This window comes from Herpailurus yagouaroundi, unplaced genomic scaffold (genome assembly GCF_014898765.1).
Source record: "Herpailurus yagouaroundi ecotype Mexico unplaced genomic scaffold, PumYag 247, whole genome shotgun sequence".
NCBI classification, from domain to species: domain Eukaryota; kingdom Metazoa; phylum Chordata; class Mammalia; order Carnivora; family Felidae; genus Herpailurus; species Herpailurus yagouaroundi.
The window spans coordinates 467,297-489,897 of record NW_024412464.1 but is presented as its reverse complement, the minus strand read 5'-3'; the positions used below and the strand labels follow the sequence as shown (position 1 = coordinate 489,897).

Sequence of the window (22,601 nt, the reverse complement as noted above, 5' to 3'; positions counted from 1 at the left end):
AAAAAAAAAAAGAGTTATTTTTGCAGAGATGAGAGATGGATCCAGGCTCACGAAAGGCATAAAAGCAAGAGAAAGTGTGGTGATTCATTGAACCATAGAGAGTGTATTGTAATTGGACGGTAATGTTCAGACAGGAGATGGTCAGGCCACCCCACGGCTATGGTGCCCAGGAGCTCTGCCCTGGGCCTCTGTCCCCGGTTACCAAACTGTGGTTCCCATTACTCACTTTCCCATTACTCACGGTAGCTATGTTCTCGAAAGTCGCCATGCACACTGGACTAGCAAATATCAAGCCATACTGCCTGTAGGGGAAACACAGGCTTAGAATCTTACAGACCTCTGGTCACAACGTTCTCATCAGATGGATAACACGTACCCCGGTTTTACACGTGTCTCTGTTTTTTTTAATTTATTTATTTATTTTTTAAACTTTGTTAACGTTTATTTTATTTTTTGGACAGAGAGAGAGACAGAGCATGAACGGGGGAGGGGCAGAGAGAGAGGGAGACACAGAATCGGAAACAGGCTCCAGGCTCCGAGCCATCAGCCCAGAGCCCGACGCGGGGCTCGAACTCGAGGACCGCGAGATCGTGACCTGAGCTGAAGTCGGACGCTTAACCGACTGCGCCACCCAGGCACCCCTATTTTTTAACTTTTTAAAAATTTATTGTTGAGACACAGAGCACAAGTGGGGCAAGGGCAGAGAGAAAGAGACACAGAATCCAAAGCAGGCTCCAGGCTCTGAGCTGTCAGCACAGAGCCCAATGCGGGGCTCGAACCCACTAACCGTGAGATCGTGACCCAAGCCAAAGTCAGATGCTTAACCGGCTGAGCTGCCCAGGTGCCCCCATGTGTCTCTGTTTTAAAACACCTTATTTAATACATATGGATTCATTAATGTTGAGCTCATGGCCAACAGCTCATACCTGAATGATGCTTGCCTAACGTACATAGTTTCTTGGTGAGGCACGTCACAGCCTTCCTGTGCTTACAAACACTAGACAACACTTCAGCGTCATGTTTGAGGGCCATTTTAAATGGCGAAATCACCAACAAGTAAACACAAAAATGCAAAAAGTGTGCCACCAGACTATGAAAAGACACTTGTTTACAGTGTGCGAGCTGGAAGGAGAAGGCAGAGCATTGCCTTGTTTGACCTCAGCTGGGAACGTGCCCAGTTGGGCCAATCCCATTTTTTTGCAACTCTGCCCATGTCCGTGAGTGACTGCAAAATGGCGCGACTATTGATTTGGGGGTTACAAATACATTCCAGAGAGTAGGCAAATTGACAAATCTGGAATCGTGAATAAGACGGATTGTCTGTATTTCCAAAACGTAAATACAGACCTCTAAATTCTTGGAACTGCCAATGACCACTTACTCAACAGAATATTTTGATTCTCTTCATTTTGATTTTTCCAGTAATACAGGAGAAAGGCATGAGCGAGTGTAGGGCTCTCTATCAATTTAAGACTAAAGATCTGGGAACTCATGTAAAGCAACATTACACTAGAGCAGTGTTTAGAACAGACCATCATGTGTCATTCTAGAAGGGCAGCCTGTCAGAGGGTGACATTCTCTGATGCCAGGGAAACCAGACTACTTAACCTGCAGAATCATTCCCGACTGGAGCAAAGGAGAGTGTCTCAGAGCCCCAGAGGGCTTCTCTATTATGTCAACTGTCAGCAACCACGTTGTCTGTATTCATATATGGAGGAGCACCAGGAAATCACAGCATCGTTGGGCCCGTTGCTGTCAGGAATGCGACAGGCTTTGCCCAGCAATGTTTTAAGAACAGTCTGGGCAGCCTGGTGCTTCAGAATTTTCTGGAATGAAGTGATAAATACATTCCCAGGAACCCTGCCAGGGAGATTATTTATTTGAAATGCTAGACACAGGACTAATAGGTTTTACTTACTATTTTCAAATACAGGTAGTCTCTTATATAGGAAAAAAAAATGCTGTAGAAACAGTACCCTCAGTTTCATCTCCTAGCTGACCCACTGATGTCATCAGGGACTTTTCTTTATCATTAAAGAGTATATGTCATTATTTAGGATTTGATCTTTAAAGGATGTGTGCTACTAACTGCCTAGCTGATATTTAATGCCAATTTTTTTGCATTTCCCCAATTAAAAAATTTTTTTTTATTTTAGGGGGAGAATGAGCATGTGCATGCAAGTGGGAGAGAGGGTCAGAGGGAGAGAGAGAGACAGAGACAGAGAGAGACAATCTTAAGCAGGCTCCATACTCAGCACAGAGCCTGACATGGGGCCCGATCCCATGACCTTGGGATCATGACCTGAGCCAAAATCAGGAGTTGGACATTCAACAGACTGAGCCACCCAGGCCAGGTGCCCCTGCATTTCCCCAATTTTTAAAATGTAATTTAGTAGACAATAGATTTTATTTTTTCAAGTAAGTTTAGGTTCACAGCAAAACTGAGTAGAAATTACGGAGTTTCCATTTGCCCCCCATTTGCCCCAACACATGGCCTTGCTCACTATCAACATACGGCATCAGAGTGGTACCTTTGTTACACCCCACGAACCTAGTTGACACATCATTATCACCCAAGTCCACAGTCTACATTAGGATTCACTCTCCATGTTGTCCATTCTGTGAGCTTTGACAACCACACAATGATACGTACCTACCATCATAGGATCATAGAGAATAGTTCACTGTTTTAAAAATCCTCTGTGCTCTACTCTTCCCTGCCCCCCCACCCTGCCACCCACCCACCCACCCACACAGCCACTGACCTTTTACTGTCTCCATTGTTTGGCCTTTTCCAGAATGTCATATAGTTGGAATCAGTATGTAGCCTTTTCAAATTGGCTAACCCTGAATGTGTAAGATCAAAGTTAATAAGACACTTGCAAATTGCCATGCTGTGAGCGGCTTGAGGTCTTGGTCATAGGTGTCTTAGATGTTGAAAGCATGAATGGATGTGTCTCCAATTAAAAACAAAAAAAGGCAAGCAGATTCTCCAATTAAAAAAAAAAAAAACTCAGAACACTAATAATAATCACTAGTAGTACTTACAACTTAGTATTACTTGGGAAAAGAAATGATGATGATATTTTCTCTGAATAAAGAACAGCTTGTAAAACCTAAGGTACAAATGTCAAACTGTGTCTCTCTCCCTCTCCCTTTCTCCACAGATGATAGATGGAGAAAGACAGAGGGAGAATGAGCTTTGATTCAGATCTTAAAATCCTAACTATATCCTCCATAGAGTGGGAACTTTCCAAATGATGGCATGGTTTAAGTGAAAGGAATTTCTGCTCAGCTTTTTCAAGTTTTGTGTTTGGCGTCCTCTCTGAGCATTCCCCAAATTACCTGACACTCCCCTAGGGCTGGGTTATCCAGAGTGTCTGAGCAAAGCCAAATATAAGGAGAGGATGAGCTCACGGATCCGTTATGCCCTGTCCCTATTTCTAGCCCCCAGAATCATCTTTGCTTTTTTGACAATAGAGCTGCACTGCTGAGTCATGTGTAACCTACACCTTCGTCTGAAGTTCATCCTGCTTCCTGCCGGAACCCCGGGGAGCATAGCAAGGAGCCATGGCCTCAGCAAGGAAATGGAGGGAAGGAGAGGTGATTAGAGGCATTTGGGAAATATAAAGACAAATAGGAAAACTTGAGCCTAAACAGTAAGTGGTGAGAGGTACGTCCAGAGCAATTAAAACATGGATCTGCCTCACTTTACATAACTAAGGTGTTTATAAATTTACATGTAAATCAACCTGCATTCTAACTGCAACTGAGGGAACTGACATTTAGGCAAATCTGGTGATGGTGCCTTCTGTACTGTGATGTATTTGTCTGTCAATATCCACTTTCCAATTTAGCTGTAGTATATTGATAGTTCCCTATGTTGGCTTTGAGAGAGGACTGTAGGTGTCTCAACAAAACACCTCGCCTAGCAGACAATTAGGCAGGACAAATACATTTGAGGCTGGGTATATAGCCCATGAATCTGGGCCTTTGGCTTTATATCGAAAATAAAGACACGTTGGTCTTGAAAGCTGTCACATGTCTCAAAAGCAAATGTCTTGTTATGAAAAATGTTTTCGGGGGGTTCCTGGGTGGCTCAGTCGGTTAAGCATCGGCTCAGGTCATGACCTCAGGGTTCATGAGTTTGTGCTGTCAGCACAGAGCCTGCTTCATATCTTCTGTCCCCCTCTCTCAGTCCCTCCCCCACGCATGTTCTCTCTCTCTCTTTCTCTCTCTCTCTCTCTCTCTCTCAAAAATAAATAAAAACACAGGGTGCCTGAGTGGCTCAGCCAGCTAAGCGATTAAGTGTCTGACTTTGGCTCAGGTCATGATCTCGTTGTTTGTGAGTTTGAGCCCTGCTTCCGGCTCTGTGCTGACAGCTTGGAACCTGGAGCCTGCTTCAGATTCTGTGTCTCCCTCTCTCTGCCCCTCCTCCGCTGGCACTCTGTCTCTCACTCTCTCTCAAAAATAAAATGAACATTAAAAAAATATTTTTAATAAGTAAAAACATTAAAAAACATTTAAAAAATGAAAATAAAAATAAAAATGTTTTCAGGACACTATTTCAAAAAGAAAGAATGGGTTGCTCATTCAGAGGAATTACCAAGTGAGATGGCCTCCTTGCATTATTGTGGTTATTAATTGATACCCCCTCCTCCCCCTGGAGCTGATATTAATCGGCTCACAAGGCCCTCTCTAATAAAGACTACATTTCCCAGGCTCACCGGCAGCTTTGCGAGGCCATGTGAAAATCCCGGCCTGCAGGATGTTAACGAGAATGTCATATGTGACTTGCAGAAAATATCCTCAAAGGATAGAGATGTTCTCATCTTTATTTTTTCCTCCTTTCTGGGGATGTGATGTTTGGAGTTTAAGCAGCCATTTTGGACTCTGGGGGAGTGAAGGGTTTCAGGACAGCTCCCCCTCCCACTCCATCCCCAAATGTGCCACTTTGGCATATGGATTATTTTGAGCTGAAGGCACTTGAGACCCTGTAGGCTCAAGAGAAACTTTTTATCCTCCCTTACCTACATAGAAGAATCTAAATTGGGGGTCTTTCCCAGAATAGGGGTTATTAGCAGAGATAAACTGTATCTGAGTGACCCATCTGTAATGGCAGGGCAAACATCTAATTACCAAATATCTGCTATTATTGTCCTGTGAAGTGCTTTTCTTTCCTCTGAAACCCCAGACCCCCTACCCCTTTCTGTTTAGTTCAGAATGACATATATACCTCATTTTACCTGACCTGTCTTGGGAACTTCCATGTCTACCTGGATTCCCCACATGCATGTAAATTGATATTCTGCTGTTAATCTGTCTCATGTCAAGTTGATTCTTAGTCCAGCTAAAAGGACCTTTGAGGGGACAGGAATTTTGCTGCCCAAAAGGAGTGTGCTAAGGATGATAGAGAAACCAAACCGATGGACATGGGCTCCAGGAAGGTTTTAGAATTTTTTTTTTTTAAGTTTATGTATTTATTTATTTTGAGAGAGAGTGTGAGCACGAGTGGGAATGGGCAGAAAGAGAGGGAGAGAGAGAATCCTAAGCAGGATCCGCACGGTCAGCACAGAGCCCAGCGAGGGGCTCAATCTCACCAACAGTGAGACCATGACCTGAGACTAAATCAAGAGTCATCAAGAGCTGGACGCTTAACTGGCTGAGCCACCCAGGGACCCAAGGTCTTGGAACTTCTAAATCAGCCTTTGACTCCTCTTTGTGGACTTCCATGTAAGAGAGAAATAAAATTTTCTCTTATTTAAACCACTGTTGTGCTGCATTTTTTTGTCCGAGCTAAATCTCAGACTGACCCAGTCATAAAGAAAATGATCATTTCATCTCATTGTAGACTTTATTTAATTCAATTAAATGGACTTATTAAGCCCCTCTCTACATAGAAAAAGAAGATAGGAGTTGTTAGCTTGAAAGGGGAAAAGCCCGTCTTTATTTTTACAACCTTTACTGGAATTTTAACATATCAGTACTGAATGTAGTATTAACAGTACCTGCGACTTTGTCATTAATAGATATATATTTTTTAATTATTTATTTTTGAGAGAGAGAGAGAGAGAGAGAGAGAGAGATACAGAGCACAAGTAGGGTAGGGGCAGAGAGACAGGGAAACATAGAATCGGAAGCAGGCTCCAGGCTCTGAGCTGCCAGAGCAGAGCCCAACGCAGGGCTTGAACCCTCGAACGGTGAGATCACAACCTGAGCCAAAGTCAGATGCTTAACCGACTGAGCCACCCAGGTGCCCCGATAGAAAGATATCCAATGATGCCTTCTCTCTTTGGAACTTAATTTGAAATTTGGCTGTCATCTTTCTCTAGTTATCTACTACCTACCACAAGGTCCGCTGACATAGTCACATGTGTGAGAATCTTATGATAGACCAAGTTCAGGTTCTTTTCCCAAGGGTCTTTTTCATCCCGAATATAAGTCAAGATGTGCATGGCAGAAACTTCCACCCTAATCCTTTCTCTTCTTCTTGGGTACACAACTCTTCCACATTTATTGGTGTGCCTTACAGCTAGGGGTGGCCATGTGATTAAATTACAACACTGTGATTAGACGCTAAATTACAAATGTGATTAGACGCTCTGTCCAGCCTCTAAGACAGCCAGTGTGCTTCCTCCATTTGCTCCTTCTCCTTCTGCCAACTGGACCCAGCACACGATGACCCAGCCTCAAACAAGCCACACAACAAGACTCTAAGGAATGGCAGAGACTCAAGATGCAGGGAGTCTGGGTTCCTGGGCCTCATGTGGAGAAGGCCACCCACCGACCTGGAACACTGCCCCCTAGGCTGCGAAGGAAGTGCTGTTTGAGCCATTACATTCTGGGGTCTGTTTATCACAACAGTTTAGCCTACCTTGACTGAAATAGTATATGAATAGATTCGGTAGCAGACTGCCCAAATTCTATGCGTATCTGGAGCTTAGTTCCAGTCCCACATGGGACACTATTACACAAAGAAATTGAAGTCCAGAGAAGTTAATGAATTTACCTAAATCATACAAGATGGCTAAGATTAGGACCTAACTCTTCTGAAACCTAATCCCTATGTCATTCCACCTTCTATGGTTCTGTAGGGTGGGCATAGAATGCTGAATGTGGCCATGAGATTTCTTTTTTGTTGTTGTTAGGTTTATTTATTTATTTATTTATTTATTTATTTATTTATTTATTTCTTAGAGAGAGAGAGAGAGAGAGAGAGAGACAGAGTGCATGAGCAGGGGAGGGGCAGAGACAATCCCAAGCAGGCTCTGCACTGTCAGCGGGGAGCCCAATGTGGGGCTCAACCCCACGAACCATGAGCTCAGCACCCAAGCTGAAACCAAGAGTCAGACACTCGATGGACTGAGCCACCCAGGTCCCCTGTGGCCATGAGATTTCTATTTCAGCAAGAGGGAAGGGCAGGGAGAAAGGGACGGGATGTATTTCTTGGCCTGAATTAGTCAGCCATTAGCTACCTATGGTGATTAAATTATCTGGAAAGAATACCAACTCCACATCATATACAGTTAAATGACAGAATGACAGATCTGTTTAGGGTTGTTTTGAGCACTCATTACTTCAGTTCAACGTAGACAAATGTGATCATTCAGTATCTTGGCACCACAGTGTCATCAGGCCCCTGTCAGTTCACAATTACCTAAATCTTAAAGGAAACAGGACATTTGAGTGAGGATGACTGTTAATTTGACTGTTACATTTTATTTTACGTATAGAAATAAAATCATGTGTAGCAAAAGCATTGATAACGAACATGATGATAAAATGGCCACTATTTGTTGGCTCTGCATGTGGAACTTTACCCATATGCACACACACACACAAACATACTGTGTAAGAATATATATATATATATATATATATATAAATTATATAGATTTTTATAAAGAAATGTATATATAAGAGTATATATTCTCATTAAAAATTTTTTTAATGTTTAATTTTTTATTTTTGAAAGAGAGAGACAGAACATGAGCAGGGGAGGGGCAGAGGGAGAGGGAGACACAGAATTCGAAGTAGGGTCCACAGTCTGAGCTGTCAGTATGGGGCCCAATGCGGGCCTCGAACTCACAAACTGTGAAATCATGACCTGAGCCGAAGTCAGTCGCTTAACCGACAGAGCCACCCAGGCGCCCCTATATATATAGATTCTCATTGAATTTCTGTATCATCAGCTTTGCTGTGATGACAGCTCTCAAAATCTCAGTGATTCAGACGATAAATGTGCATTTCTTACTCATGTTACTCATGAGTAACTCATGTTACTCATATGTACTTCCTTGTGTGTTTTTTCCATTCTGGGACCTAGGCTGAAGGTGCAGCTCTACAGGACATGCCATTCTGGTGGTGAAAGAAAGAGCAAAAGTAGTAGAAAGTCGCAATGCCTCTTAAAGCTTCTTCTGGGACAAATTTACATAATGTCCATTAATTCTAGTAGCCAAAAACCATCAAATGGCCGAGTCAAACATCAATGGGGAAATAGAAGGCAGAGGCAGTGCAGATCACACAGTAACAGGCAAGGACATATAATAAACCCCATACAGGAAAAAGGGAAAGAAAACAATTGGCGACAATAACACAACTTCAGTGCTACAAGAGAGCTATTAATTCCACTCCCCTCTTCACTTTGGGAAAGATGAGTAACTCTTCTAAGCTCCTTCTAGGGGTTGGAAATATCCCTTACAGTTAGGGTGACTAAGGGAGGCTTTGGTAAAATTTGAGCTAAGGTTTGAAGGTTACCTAGGACATTGGGGGCGGGGTGGGGAGAAAGGGGAGGGGAGAAAGAGCAAGGACTTTGTTAGGCAAAGGAAAACCCCAGAGTAGAGGTGGGGAAACGCCAAACAAGATCTGTTTGCCACAGAGTAAAGAAAACTGGAGAGACATGGGCTCCTTGAATAATGGGAATTGAAGGCTAAGGAGTTTAATTTCATTTAGGGGGCAGTTAGAAAACTTTAGATATTTTTGAGCAAGAGAGCACCATGATTGAAATGATTGCTTTTAAAGACTGATCTGATTAGGGGGTGCAGGGTGGGCTATACAGGGAGAAACAGAGCAGGGAGACCAGTAAGGTGACTACATTTCCAGAAACAAAGTAGCAGCGTTTAACTAGGATGGTAGCAGTTGCAACAACAAAAAGGTCAGTTCTGGAGACTCAGAACCAGTGGTTTAAGAAATTAGCCCCCCCCCCCCTCATCTACCAGTGCTCCTAATAACAACATATTAATCTTGTGTGAATAAAGCATTTTTAACAGCCTACACTTTTTGTATTAATGTGTAATATACACTATTGGGCTTTTAAGAAGAAAATATAAGTGCTATGTGAATTAAAGCTTCAAGACAAGTTCCCGTACCCCTAGTACAAGATGGTTGCCACCCAAGCCCCGAACATATAAAGCCCCCCTCTGCCGGGGAAGGGGGGGCGTTAAATTAAACGTTGGATAGACCAAATAAGGCCAAACAAAGTCGGGGGACTGGGGGACCGGATGAATAAAAGCCACTGGTCAGTTTCAATTTGAGGTGTGCTATCCAGGTGAGAGTCTCCAGCAGGCATTTGGGAAATTCAGACCCTAAGCTCTACTTACAGTATAATGGTGTTCCAATAAACAAGATAAAAATAACTGTGTATGTGAAAATGCTTTGCAACGTGGTAAGCGCCATTGGAAACTTCATCTAATTTAAAATTTTATTCTAGGATCCAGGTTATGTAAATAATAGACTTGAGTACTCCTTATTTAAAAAAAAAAAAACCAACACTACTGTATTACAACTACATTAGCCTGTTTAAAAAATTTTTAATGTTTTATAATTTATTTTTGAGAGGCACAGAGACAGAGCCTGAGCGGGGGAGGGGCAGAGAGACAGACACACAGAATCCGAAGCAGGCTCCAAGCTGAATTAGCCTGTTTAAAATGGATTTACTAGGAATTCACGTTGGTCAGTAACAAAAAAGGCGGAAAGAAGGCAGGTAGAAAGGAAGCGGACTCAGGGAAACAAATCTCCAACGAGGGAGACCATTTCAGGGAAACTCGGGGGTCGGGATGCCCGGCCAGAGAAAAGCAGGGCGAGCCCAGGGGGAGGCCTTGAGGTCCAGGCTGGACGGACTGGGGAGCTACGTGGAAACACGCCCAGGACATTTCTGAAATAGGACATCACCCCCCGGGACAGGAAGGATAAGGGGCAGCAGATCTGGGGCGGGGCACCAGCCCCTTGGCGAACCCAGGGGGCAACCGAGTGACTCTCCCAAGGGCGGAGACCCCTCAGACAAGACAAAGGCTCCAGCCGCGGGAGGAGACCCAAGGTGCGCGTGCGCCACAGAACGCGCGTGCGCTTGGCGGCCAGCGCCGCGGCCCGAGGTGCGGGGGGGAAGGGAGACAAGGGAAGGGAGGCGTCAAGAGGAGTGAGCCAGGCGGCGGGGGAGGGCCGAGTGGTGGGGCGCTCGCGCGCGCCCACTGGTGGCCGGAGGAGAGAACGCCCACGGAGCGCTCGATGCCCACCCCTCCCTTGGGGAGGCTCGCGCTCCCGCTGCTCGCGCCTGCGCCGCCCGTCGGCCTCGGGAGCGCGCCCTCTCCCTGGTGCGCGCGCTCGCAACCTCCGCCACCCACCAGCTCCGGCACCAGCAGCAGCAGCGCCGCCGCCGCCGCCGCCCACCTTCTGCCGCCGCCACCACAGCCACTTTCTCCTCTCTTTCCTCTACTGTCCTCGCCCTCTGTCGACTATCAGGTAAGCGCGTAGCTCCTAAATCTGCCTCCCCGTCCGCCCCCTTGCACCCCCATGCTGCCAGCTCCTCGCCCCCTGCGCAGAGATGGGTTTCATGAGGTAAGCATAGGTCCGAGGCAACAGCGGGGGCCCCTCCTTGCGCCCTGTGCGCCCTGGAGCTGGGACCGCGGCGTCTTGGAAAGAGGACCCATGCAAGGGATGCACCTACGCGTGTGTGTGTGTGTGTGTGTGTGTGTGTGTGTGTGTGTATGTGTGCTGAGGGGGGTGTCCATGCGACAGCCGGCAGAGGTTGAGCGCGAAGGGTGGGGCGCGGATGGTGGTGACCTGGGGGAGGGGGCTGCTGTGCACTCTGGATCGTCACCTTTTGCCGCAATGGGCGTGTGTCTATGTGTGTGTGTGTTGGGGGTGTCCAATGACGACCCCCGAAACCGAACCTGTAATCCAATTTCTCTGCTTCGGTTTGCTATAAGCCCTTCAGGAAGGTATGGATCCGGTTCTAGAAAAGATGACTCCCTGCCTGCCCCTCCCTACACCTCCCCGGCAGCAATTCCATTGGGGCTTTCGCTGCCCCTGATTTAAGGCGGTGGCCCACCCCCTCCCCGTTTTCCTCCTTCAAAAACCCGCAGGGGACATTTGGGGGCTGGGAGTGGAATCGGGGAGATGGGGAGGGGTCCAGGCGCTGTCACTTTAGTCGCCCTTCCCCCTGCGCGCGCCTGGCACCGAGACGCGAGCAGCGCCGTGCCCGAGAGAAGGTAGTGCGCGGATCCCGATGTGGAGGCTCGGAAAGGCGAAAGGCTGGAGTCACCTGGCCTTGCAATGTGGAAAGACTCGGCATCGGCGGATCCCCGCTCGCTCGCGCTAGCAGCCGCAGCCCCGCACAGACGCGCGCGGGGGCTGCAGGTGCATTTCGGGGCGGGCCCCTTTCTCTGCGCTCTGCGCCTGGCGTCCAGCGTGTGCGCTCCCTGTCGGAGGCGCGGGGCTGGCGCGCAGGGCTCGCCCCTCACTGCGGCAGTGGGTGTGGACCCGGGTGGGCAAGGAGGGGGGAGGAGTAGGCTGTGCCTCCTCCCACTCCCACCCCTGCTTTTTTTCCCCTCCAAAGGCGAGGTGCCATCTTTTTGCGGCGTGTCACGTCTTTACGGTTCCGTGCCAAGCCGGGTGGCTGGGCTTTGGAGGACAGGGCGAGGACTGTAATTAAAGGGGGAGAGGGGTAATCGGAGCTGGAATCTTGGTGTTTTGCTGTGGGCTTGAGCTCTGGGGGCGTTCACCCGGAATCTTTCTCGGGGACTAGCTGCTTTGTTTGTAGGGCTTACGTGATCTGCGTTGCCAGCCCTAGTTTTTTGGCTCTTATCGATGAGGGTGTTTAACCAAGGCTCCCGCCCCTCCCCCTATTTTCCGCCCCTCATTTTCGAGCCCTTTGTTAGATCTCGGGCTTGCTGGGGTCAAGGAACTCGAGTCACAGCCCCGAGGGCATGCCTGGAACGGGCGTGACCCCGCGCGGCCCCCTCCTGGAGCCGGGCCGCGCGCCAGGAAGCGTCCACCGAGCCGAGGGGCTGGGATTGGAGGTCTCCGAGATCTCTGCGGGTGGCCGCGGGGGGACCCTCTGCGGGGTCCCTACACCCCAAGAGGCCTGGGGGGGGCCACACTCCACCAGGCTGCCCACCAAGGGGCACCGGCGACACTCAGGAGGTGGCGGGGACAGCGCGCAGTCGGAGACCCTCTCCGCTTCATGCCCTGTTGCTTCTCACGCGGGAGAATGTGAGGAGGGGGCAAAAGGGTTCGTCGGGTGCTTCGGGCCACACCCATTTTTTCCAGAGATGACTGGGGGAAGGGGGCACGGAGGGGAGGTTGCTATGGAAACCACACGCGTCCCGAGAAAGGACCCTGGGGCGTGGCCCCGCCCCTTCCCAGCAGAGATTGAGAACCCTAGGGACTGGCGTGGCCGCGGCCCCTCCATCTTCCGGAGGCGGCAGGAGGGAGACCCCCCCCCCGACACACACACACACACACACACACACACAAAACCCTGACTGAGCCGGTGGCTCTTCCTCATTGGCCTCCGGCGGCCGCAGCCACCCAAATCAGCGTCCCTCATGTATTTTTTATTATTGTGGCCGAATATTATTTTGGAAACGTGCGAGATTTTAACTTAAAAGCCCGAGTTCACCGCGACCCTTGAAACGAAGCGGGGGAGTGGGGAGCGGGAAAGGGGAGCACGGGCCTCCGGCAAAGGAGTCCGAGCCTCGCTCTCCTGCGAAGAGCCTCGTCCGCCCGGTTTTCTGGTTAATTCTATCGCTGAAAACTGATGCGGGGGCGCAGTTCCGAGAGGGATGAGCATCTCTGAAACCGAATCATCCACACGAGCTGCACAGATTGATCTGAATGTCCTGGAAATGGCCCGGCTCAGGGTCGAGAGTCCACCTGGGGCCAGGCCGAACCTTCCCGCTGTGGCGTCGGAGATCGGAGCCCGGGTAGTGCCCGGCCTCCCTGCAGAGTTGGGTCCGCCCCGGGCGGGTTGCAGTAGAGGCTCAAGGATCGCTTCCAGGCTCTTCTCGGCTCGCCCCCCTCCACCTCCTCCACCCCCGCTAACTTAGAGCTGGGCTCGGAATTCAGAATGCAGAGCGAGGGTCTCGTAGCCGCCCTGAGAACTGGTAGTCCATGGCCAAGGTTGCCCAGGGCGGACCCCGGGCGGAGAGGTCGCCTCCTGTCGGTTGGGGGAAAGGGAGCTTTGCGGGGAGCGAGCACATTTAGCTTAATGCTTAGGAACAAAGCGCAGTCCAGACGTCCGTGATTTTGCTCCATTTTGAAATGTGTTGGCGCTTTGGTGGGGCTGTCGGTAGGCAAGGCCTGGGGGGCTGCTAACGGAGGAAATATCGGGGCCAGGGGCTGGGTGTTCATGCGCAGATCGGGAAACACCATCCCAGCTCTGAGCGCGGCTCTGAGCATGCTTGAACTAAACGGCTTCCCCACCCCCGGATCTCAAGGGATGCAGCATGTGTGCCCACGCTGCGACAGGAAATGTCCATGCACCGATCCGAGGGCCATCGACTCCTGTCCCCAATCCCCATCCGGCGGGAGCTCCTTTACGTCCCGGGAGACCTCACTTAGCCTCTGGCACCCAGGAACCTTCAGGCCCCGGCTCCAGCTGGGCTGAGTTGAGATGGATGATGGAACCTGCGACAGCGGCCTGGCTCTCCAAGCCACCTTGCCTGTGCTCAGGCGGGTGGTTTTTGTTTTTTGTTTTTTGTTTTTTTATCCCCATCCCTTCAAATGACATGTCCATAATTAATTAAGGTATTATTTTGCATTTTATGATGCTGCTTAGGTTTGCTAGGGAGGAATTGCTTATCCATTCCTCCATCCCCAAACTGTCTGTCTAAACAATAAACAAATTACCACCCCACCCCACCCCCATCCCAGTGCCTGGTCTGGAGTGACTCCTGGAGCTGATCAATTCCTTGATCAGTAGTTGCTTCTGTAACGGGTTGTGTTTACTGCAGTAACCTGGCTTGACTCTTGGGGTTGCCTTTGGATAGTTTGCAGGAGAGTTTTGTTGGCTTTGCTGTTTTTTGGACGAGTGACAGTCCATGACTGTGTGTGCCTGCCCTACACAGACCTCGTCTGCACCTGCCCTTGATGGAAGGGCGTGGCTTTTAACTGGTTTCTGGTATTAGGCTCAGCATCCTTGACAGGAACAAAAGAAATGGATTATTCCCATAAATTGCAAGAAGAAAACTTAGAATCAGTTAAACTGAGAAGGGTCAGATCTATTCCATTTGGAGAAGAGCTCCTTCTACTGAACATGACCTTTGACCCCCATGCCCTTTGAGGGCAGTGCCAGCCTGGAGGTATGACAGGATTGTGGTGCCCTTTGTTTAGGTTGGATTTCCTTTCTGCCCTTTTAACATCAGTTCATGAAGCCCATTTGTTGACCACTTTAAGAAATTGTGTTTTATTCCCCCTTCCTTCAGCATTTATGTATATGGTCTGAGTGGCTTCACAGCTTGTGTGTGTGAAAGGATGTTAGTTTTCTAGTGAAATGTGTAATAGTTTTCCAACTAGATAGTTTTGTCCTTACTCCCACCTTGAAAAAAGAATCACTCAAAAACAAATAAAAACATGCCCAGGGGCTTAATACTGTGCTGGACATCCAATAGGTATTTGGTCCATACCCATGTAACAAATCAATGGGTAAAATGGGAAAATGCAGGTCAAAAAGGTGGCAAAGAGAAAGTAGAATGGGAGGGGGGTGCCTATTCAAGGTCATGGCATCAGGAAGGTTTGGGAACAAATCCAGTCCAGTTTGTCCCTTGCTGAGTGTCCAAATGGCACCCCTCAACCTGCTTCTGCCCTTTGGTGCACCTCCACACCCTCCCTCCCCTGCTTCCGAGCCACCCCCCTTCTCGGTACAGCACTTCCCGGCTCATGTCACCCTGGTTGTCCAGAAGAGTGCTGAAGAGGGAGGGAAGGAGAGAAACCACACAATACTGCCCTGCCATCTCTGGGACTGTAGGTGCTCCCGGTACCCGAGGTCAGAAGGACGGAGGTGGGAAACCCCATCGGCCTCTGCCGCTCCCCGTCCTCCCACCCAGCCCTTTTCATGATCCCGCTTCAAAAACTGCCCTCCGACACCTCTACACCCCCAGAAATATCCACCTGACTAGTCACCCCTAACTCACCACCCTAGGTGCTTCTGCCAGTGCCTTGCAGGAACACTCGCATGGAGGGGCACCTGAGCAAGTGTTGGGAGGAGAAGACTCCTGCCTCACCAACCGGGCTGCAGCAGAGAGAGAAACCTGATCTTCCAGCCGGGACTCTCCGCTGTTTTCCTGTAAAACAGTGGGTCTCAGCTCCTGGGGCCATTGACATTTCTAGAGACATTTTTTATTTTCACAGCTCGGGAAGAGTTGTGGCATCTAGTGGGTAGAGGCCAGGAATGTTGCCAAAGGTCCTGCAAGCCACAGGACAGTCTGCCACATCACAAAGTATCCGACCCCAAATGTCACTAGTACTTGAAACATTGTTACTCTGGTCCTCTTAACGTGGCAGCTTATGTTCCTCAAGTGCCTTTAAGGAGGCACTGTTCTAAGTGCTCCCCAGAGATGATCTCATTTAGTCCTCACGGCAGCCCCCTTTGGTAGTAGGTGCTGTTACTGTCTCTGTTACATATGGAGAAACTGACGTACAGAGAGGTTTAGTAACTCACTAAAGGTCACACAGCCAGGGAATGGTAGAGCTGGGATGTCTGACACTAGCCACCTCCCCTTCTCAGCTACACGTGGCTTTAACAGGCCTTCATGGGCTAGCCTGGAAACCCAAGCGTGCTCTGTAACATTGACCCAGTGAGAGTATTCAAGTTCCAGAGCCACTGATTCACAAAATGAGCTTTTGAGAGAGTCTGTAATTGGAACACGATCTAAAGCTCACAATTTCTGATCTAGCCTTGACACGTGGAGCAAGGGATTTCACTCAGCCTCTGCTCTGTTCATAAAACAAAGAGAAAATATCCCAGGGACCTTAAACCCAGGAAGCCCCAAACCCAGGTTTTCAAGACCGCTCTATCATACAAAAGAGCAGCTGGGTCTGCTTGACTCAGAGGAGGCTAGAAATCAAGACTGGGGGCTCATGACATAGATTCCGCCATGGTCAGGGTCAAATCACTGAAGTTTTAGGGACGGCAGATTCTCATCTTAGGTCCTGCCCTGTGACAGATTGAAGCAGTGGGACCAGCTCTGAGCCTGTGGCTGTGAGTTGAGTTGGGTGGGCGTGGAAAGGGCCTCATGCAAGAATCTCGGGGCTCCCTTGGCAAAGGTGCTTCCTGCTTCTTGCTTCCTGGGGCCCAAGCTCTGCAGGAAGTATTCCTTTATGCTGTGACATAGAGGGACTGCCTAGAATCCTTCATCCCCAGGACTCACTGCCCCTCCACCCTAGGAGAAGTTTGGAGGCCACTGTAATCCCACAGCCTCCCCTGTACCCTGTGTGGGCAGTCAGACATATACCATACCCGTCGGTCTCACCCCAATTACCTCGCCAGAAAGGTTACTGTCCAAGAATGCGTTTCCTTCTCCAGGCGCCATGTTCCTGCCACCTCCAGGTTCCTTTTCTGCACAGATGGCCTCTGCCTGAGTGTGGGGAAGCAGTGTGAGGCCAGCTCGGATGGGTTTTGAGCTTTTTGAGTTCTCTGATTCGGAAGCATTCTGCAGGTGTGCACCTATGTGGGCTAGAATCGGCTTCCACAAAATACAAATTTGAATGACTTCCAGGTGGATTATCTGAATTTGTTTTTGCTTTGTTGACATTTTAGCGGGTTCTGTACTTGCTCCAATCAGGGACGCTATTGAAAGAATCCCCCCAAAATGTATTTTGTGCCTCAGCTGTTGAAGGAAGGTTTGTGAATACCTTGTAGGCAGACACCGTTTCTTCCTCAACAGGCCCTCAGTGCAGGGCACTGGCTGGCGGCAGAGAGAGGTATTACATTTGGTCAGTTGTTTAAGGGTGTGGACTCTGATCAGACCTCTTGGGTGCAAATCCCGGCTCCCCCACTTACTGTGGGACCCAAGCTGTGTTGTCCCCCAAGAATTTGGTGTTGTCCCCAAACTGGGGTATGCCAGTACCTATCTCACTGGTTGCTGTGAGGTTTAAAAGGGGGTGGGGGGTGATGCAGTGCTTAGCCCAGGGCTTGGCACCTAGTAAATTGCTCAGTGAATGGTCTCAAGGGCAGCAGCTTCTGGATCAACGCTGGTGACTGGATGAATGTTCAAAGGCATCTACTGACCCTAGTGATGGAATCCTTATAACAGATAAATTGTTACACTGAGTAAGGCTCGAACTACAAGTAGGCACCTGCCCAGCTACCCCTGGAGCCAGGCTGGAAGTGGGTTCCCCGACTTCACACACACCCGTGTTTAAATGTGCAGACAGAACTCTTGCCACAGGCAAGCAGAAGGACTTGTCATCTGTTGTCCGTGCTTCTGTCCTCTTCCTTCCTGAAATCCACTCCACGCCAGGAATAGACTGTGTAATCAACATGCCAGCCTGAGCCGGACCACGCCCTCCCACCATCCCGGGAACGGTGACCTGGCTTAGCTAACGCACGGGTTCAGAGCTCTTACTTGTAACTCACTGAATAAAAAGTGAGCAAGGATGGGCTTGGGAAGGTAATGGAAGGCAGTGGAGGAGACGATTTACAGATGTGTTGAACTTGGTAAACTGGTAAGCAGGCTTCATGGTCAAGCAGGAAACGTTAAACAAAACAAAATGGACATGTTCTGAATCCAGGGAACTCCCAAGCCTCTGATAAGCATGTTCATATCTGAATTACTAAATCTGGTTTAACAAGCCTTCTTATCTATGAAACGAAAACTGAGGGTCATAATACGTTAGTTTTTCAAAGCCATTACATCAGAAAAACCATTACAAAATGATGCTCTTGGTGTTTGGATCAGCTGGTTGGAATTTCTTGTCTTTTTTTTTTTACCTAAGCCACACTCATAATACGTTGGTTAGGACTTCAGATTTTAGCTCCTTGGAAAAAGGGCTTACACTACAGAGGAATCTGAATGCAGAATCTCTCTAGCATTTTACTATTTTGTTCACAGTCTGTAACATTTTGTTTAACAGTAAAAAATTACTCATCTTTTTTTTTAATCTTTATTTATTTATTTTGAGAGAGAGAGAGACTGCACTCAAGGGGTGGGGGAGGGGCAGAGGGCGAGAATCCCAAGCAGGCTCTGCAGTATCAGCAGGGAGCCAGGTTCCGGGGCTTGAACTCATGAACTGTGGGACCATGACCTGAGCCGAAATCAAGAGTCAGACGCTTAACAGACTGAGCCACACAAGCGCCTCCAGAATTACTCATCTTTTTTTTAATTTCTTACAAAAAATTTTTTTTTAATGTTTATTTTTGAGAGAGAGAGACACCGTGAGCTGTGGAGGGGCAGAGAGAGAGGGAGACACAGAATCGGAAGCAGACTCCAGACTCTGAACTGTCAGCACAGAGTCCCACACGGGATGCGAGGCTCAAACTTGGGGCTCAAATTCATGAACTGCGAGATCACGACCTGATCCGAAGTTGGACTCTTAACCAACTGAGCCACCCAGGTGCCCCCAGAATTACTCATCTTTATGAAATTTTTCCAAAGCCTTCAACTGGATTTTCCTAAAACAAGTTAATGGTTTTAAGAGTTTGTCTTTCATTTTGCACTTGAATCTCATTAGCTTGCATCTTATTTAAATGATGGAGTTATTGTAACAAGTGTGAAAGATTGGCTGTGGTAGGAGGAGGCCTTGGCTGTGGACATCAGGCCCTGTGGACCCAGCCTTGAATATTTATAGTCCTTCCTTCCTGCTTCTTGCATGGTGACAGCTAGGACAGGACCTACTGTGGAGACTTTGGTATTAAGTGAATGGTGGGCAGTCCCCCACCCTCTCCCCACATCTTTTCCTTGCCCACCAGAACTAGCTCAGCACTTTGAGTCCATTCACATAGAATCCTGGTTTAAGGGAGTGTTGCAAAACTCTTCCCATCAAACTCAAAATAAACGTAAATCCCTCTTACTATATTAATTCTCCATAGTGAAGGAATTTTAGATCAAGGTCCAACAATTAAAAACCATTGTAAATCAGCACGTTAGAATTAAATCTGAAGCTGGTGAAAATAGTGTTCCATTCATGGTCCTTCCTTTGCTCTTGTCCGCTGTCCTGCTCAATCAGGCATCCAATAGAAGAGGGACACAATTGTCTCTGGTCCCAGCTTCTGGTTTTCCTACCCACCTGTGGCCTGGTTTTCTATATTTCGAGGAAGGCTGGATGATGTTGTTTTAGGATTAGTCTGCAGTTGTAGCACAGAAAGGCCAGGATCATCTGGCCACTTTCATTTATATGCCCTCCTCCCCAGGACACCAAGGGGATTAGAAGACCCCTGGGTCCATAATTGCTGTCATGTGATCTCTAGCAGACACATAATGCCAAGAAGGAAGTGCTGGGAAAGACTAATTCATTGAAACGTGGAACTGTTTCCCTCCTCCATGGCAAAGGACCTGAGTGAGGACCAGTGTTCTAAATTGTGTGTCAGCCGAATTGTCCTGGACCAAGTCCAGTGCAGCCATATATTTGAAGGTCATTTCAGAGATGCTTTTTTTCAAACCATTATCTTAACTCACGCTCCCTCTCACAGCCTACCCCTCAAAAAAGAGGCTTATTGGATAATTAATAATCTAAAACCAAGTGCTTTCATGCCCAAGGGAAGTTGACAATGTAAAAAATCTCTTTGGCTTAAAGTATATAGACATATACATATTATAATTGTATATTTAACTGTGAATATTTACTCCCTTATTTGTTGTATGTCTAGACTTTATATATTGGGTTTGCCGAACACCTGAACAGCTTTCAACTTTAGTATTAGTAACGCATCCGAATTTAAGTCAAGGTATATTGGGGCACCTGGGTGGCTCAGTCAGTTAAGTGTTTGACTTCAGCTCAGCTTATGATCTCTCTGTTCGTGGGTTCTTACCCCGCATCGGGCTCTGTGCTGACAACTCAGAGCCTGGAGCCTGCTTCAGATTCTGTGTCTCACGCTCTCTCTGCCCCTCCCTCACTCATGTGTGCTTGCTCTCTCTCTCTCTCTCTCTCAAAAATAAATAAACATTAAAAAAAAATTTTTTTTAAGTTGAGGTATGTTAATAAGCCAAGCAAAGGATGTATATACAAGTAAGATAGTTGTATATACTTTGCTGTATTGGGGTTCGGTAATAATTGTGGTGTAGATTCATGTGAACCTGTCCCTTTCAAAGTTGCCCGTTGCCAAGAATAGCAGTTTGGAAGTCACCAGCCTTTCTGCCATCCACTTTCGTCTTGTCTTTTCCTTAAGAATAGGGAAATTCCACACTGATCCCAACCCACATGCAGCAGCTGAGTTTCAGCTGGTGCTGTCACCACAAGCCCAGTTTAGAAATGAAGGATTTCGCAGAACATCCCTAAATCCGATTGAATAAAGAAGCTATCGGTGACAGACTCACCTGAACCTGCTTTAACCCTATTTAATCTTTCCCCAGGGTTAATCCTGTGGGATGTGCCTCCTGGGCATCTCTACTGGGTTCAGTTCTGCCTCCTGTCGTTCTGAAGTCCCTCCCTTTTTAACACTGCAGGGAGTGATGGCTGCACTCTGTTCCCTGCAGAGTGTTAATAAAGACTGAATAAATTGAAATAAATCCCTTTCAGTGTCACTAAAGTGCTATAAATAATTATGAACCAATGCTTGATGCCTGATGGGACATGCACGGGAAAAAATTTTTTTTTAACTGGCAGGATTCATGTTATAAGTTGACAATCTGGACCAAGTGAAAAAGAACTTAAAAAAAAAAAAAGATCTCCTTATCATTTATTGCTGGCAAAAATGAATTCCAGAAGTTAACCATCACCTCATTTTGTGGACCCGTTATCACCCGCTGCGTGGGCTTGCCAAACCCTGAATTTAATTGCAGCCTTTCCTACTTACCAACTGAGAGACTTGTGGGGAAGTTAAAGATTTCCTGTACCTCCATTTTTGTATCTGCAAAATGGGGATTGTGCAGTCCCCCAGCCCCAAGTGGATGATAATGTGGGCTCCCTTCTCACTGGGTCGTTGCAGAACTGAAATAAAACCATCTATGAGAACTCATTTGAGCTTCTCAGAAGACAGGTACCACAGGGAGTGGGGATCCCTCCCGGGAGCCAGAGTCAGGCGCCAGGCCTGATGTCTCTCGTGGGTTGAGTGGAGCCTGATGCCTGAAATAGTACACCTGCTGCCCCCTTGCCCCCCTCTTGCGGGCCAGACGGTGCAGGCTCATTCCCAGGGGTGAGCACCCGTCAGCAGGGCCTGCGCCCGGGACGGATGGACAGGCGGCTGCAGTCCAGCCTGTACGGGTCGTATCTGTCCCCCTCTTCCCAGAGGAGGCCTAAAGCCAGGGTGCAGGACAGGACAGTGGGTGGAAGTGCCCGTAGCATAACCTCAGGTGATATCCTGCCCCTGCCAGTGCCGACTTCTCTGGAGAGGGGCTGGAGCTTTCCTGACACCCCCAGATGGAACGTCCTAGGAGCCCTTCCGTTTTCCCTGGGGGTTTTCAGTTTCCTCCTAATCAGACAGGGACTTGGTACAGAACCTTCTATTTCTAATGAGGCCTGGGAGCAGCCTCTTCCGGCTACTGGGTGGTTAGCCCGGGTCGGGAACTGAGTAAGGCAAGAGTGATTGAATTAAAGGTTGGAGTTGACAAGGGGGTGTAATATTCCGTTGGCTCTTTGGTGGCAAGAAGCTCGGTGAAGTCTCATTCATGGAAGCACTTGCTCTTGGGATTTGAATTGACTGGAGCTGGGCTGCCGTCTAGCTGTCTTTGCCCAGGGAACGGAGAAACCCGGTTTCTCAGGCGTGTGCATGGTGGGTAGTATTTCAGGGCAGGTGTGTAACCCCAGCCCGACTTCCCTACTTCAGACCAAGTTAATGCACTGCCTACTGGTCCAGATTGGTTTTATTGTATGAAGATGCTGATAATAACGGTACTAGCCAGTTGCATTTATTTTACTAAAAACATTGCCTTATTTAACCCTCACTACACAACCCCCGCCCTCTGAGGCAGGGATTATCATCCCCATTTTGCAGGGCAGCAGACTGAGGCCCAGAGAGATCTCGGCCGGGGACACAGCCAGATCACACTTCTCTGCAGCTCCTGTGCCTCCTGCCTTCAGTGCCTCCCCTGTGGGTCCGCTCTCCAGGCCAACAGGCATGTCTTTAGTGCTAATGACCAGAGAAACTGTGCCCTCCAGCCTCCCTGAGTGGGTCGTATGTAACCTGAGCCTGGAGAAGGTATCTTAAACCGAAAGCTAGCCTCTAAACT

General features: G+C 48.3%; 1 protein-coding gene across 15 annotated transcripts in view; it reads left to right on the top strand.

Annotated features, from left to right (window-relative positions):
- Positions 1 to 10,560: 10,560 nt before the first annotated feature.
- The window catches only part of MAPT (microtubule associated protein tau), a 96,423-nt gene continuing 84,382 nt past the window's right edge, over positions 10,561 to 22,601 (top strand). For 4 of the 15 annotated variants that reach the window (XM_040460076.1, XM_040460073.1, XM_040460074.1 and 1 more), the window contains exon 1: positions 10,578 to 10,737. The gene's annotated coding sequence lies outside the window, so the exon portion shown is untranslated. Of the gene's footprint in view, positions 10,738 to 22,601 lie in introns of all 15 variants that reach the window. The other 11 variants (XM_040460067.1, XM_040460065.1, XM_040460079.1 and 8 more) reach the window with 8 other exon arrangements.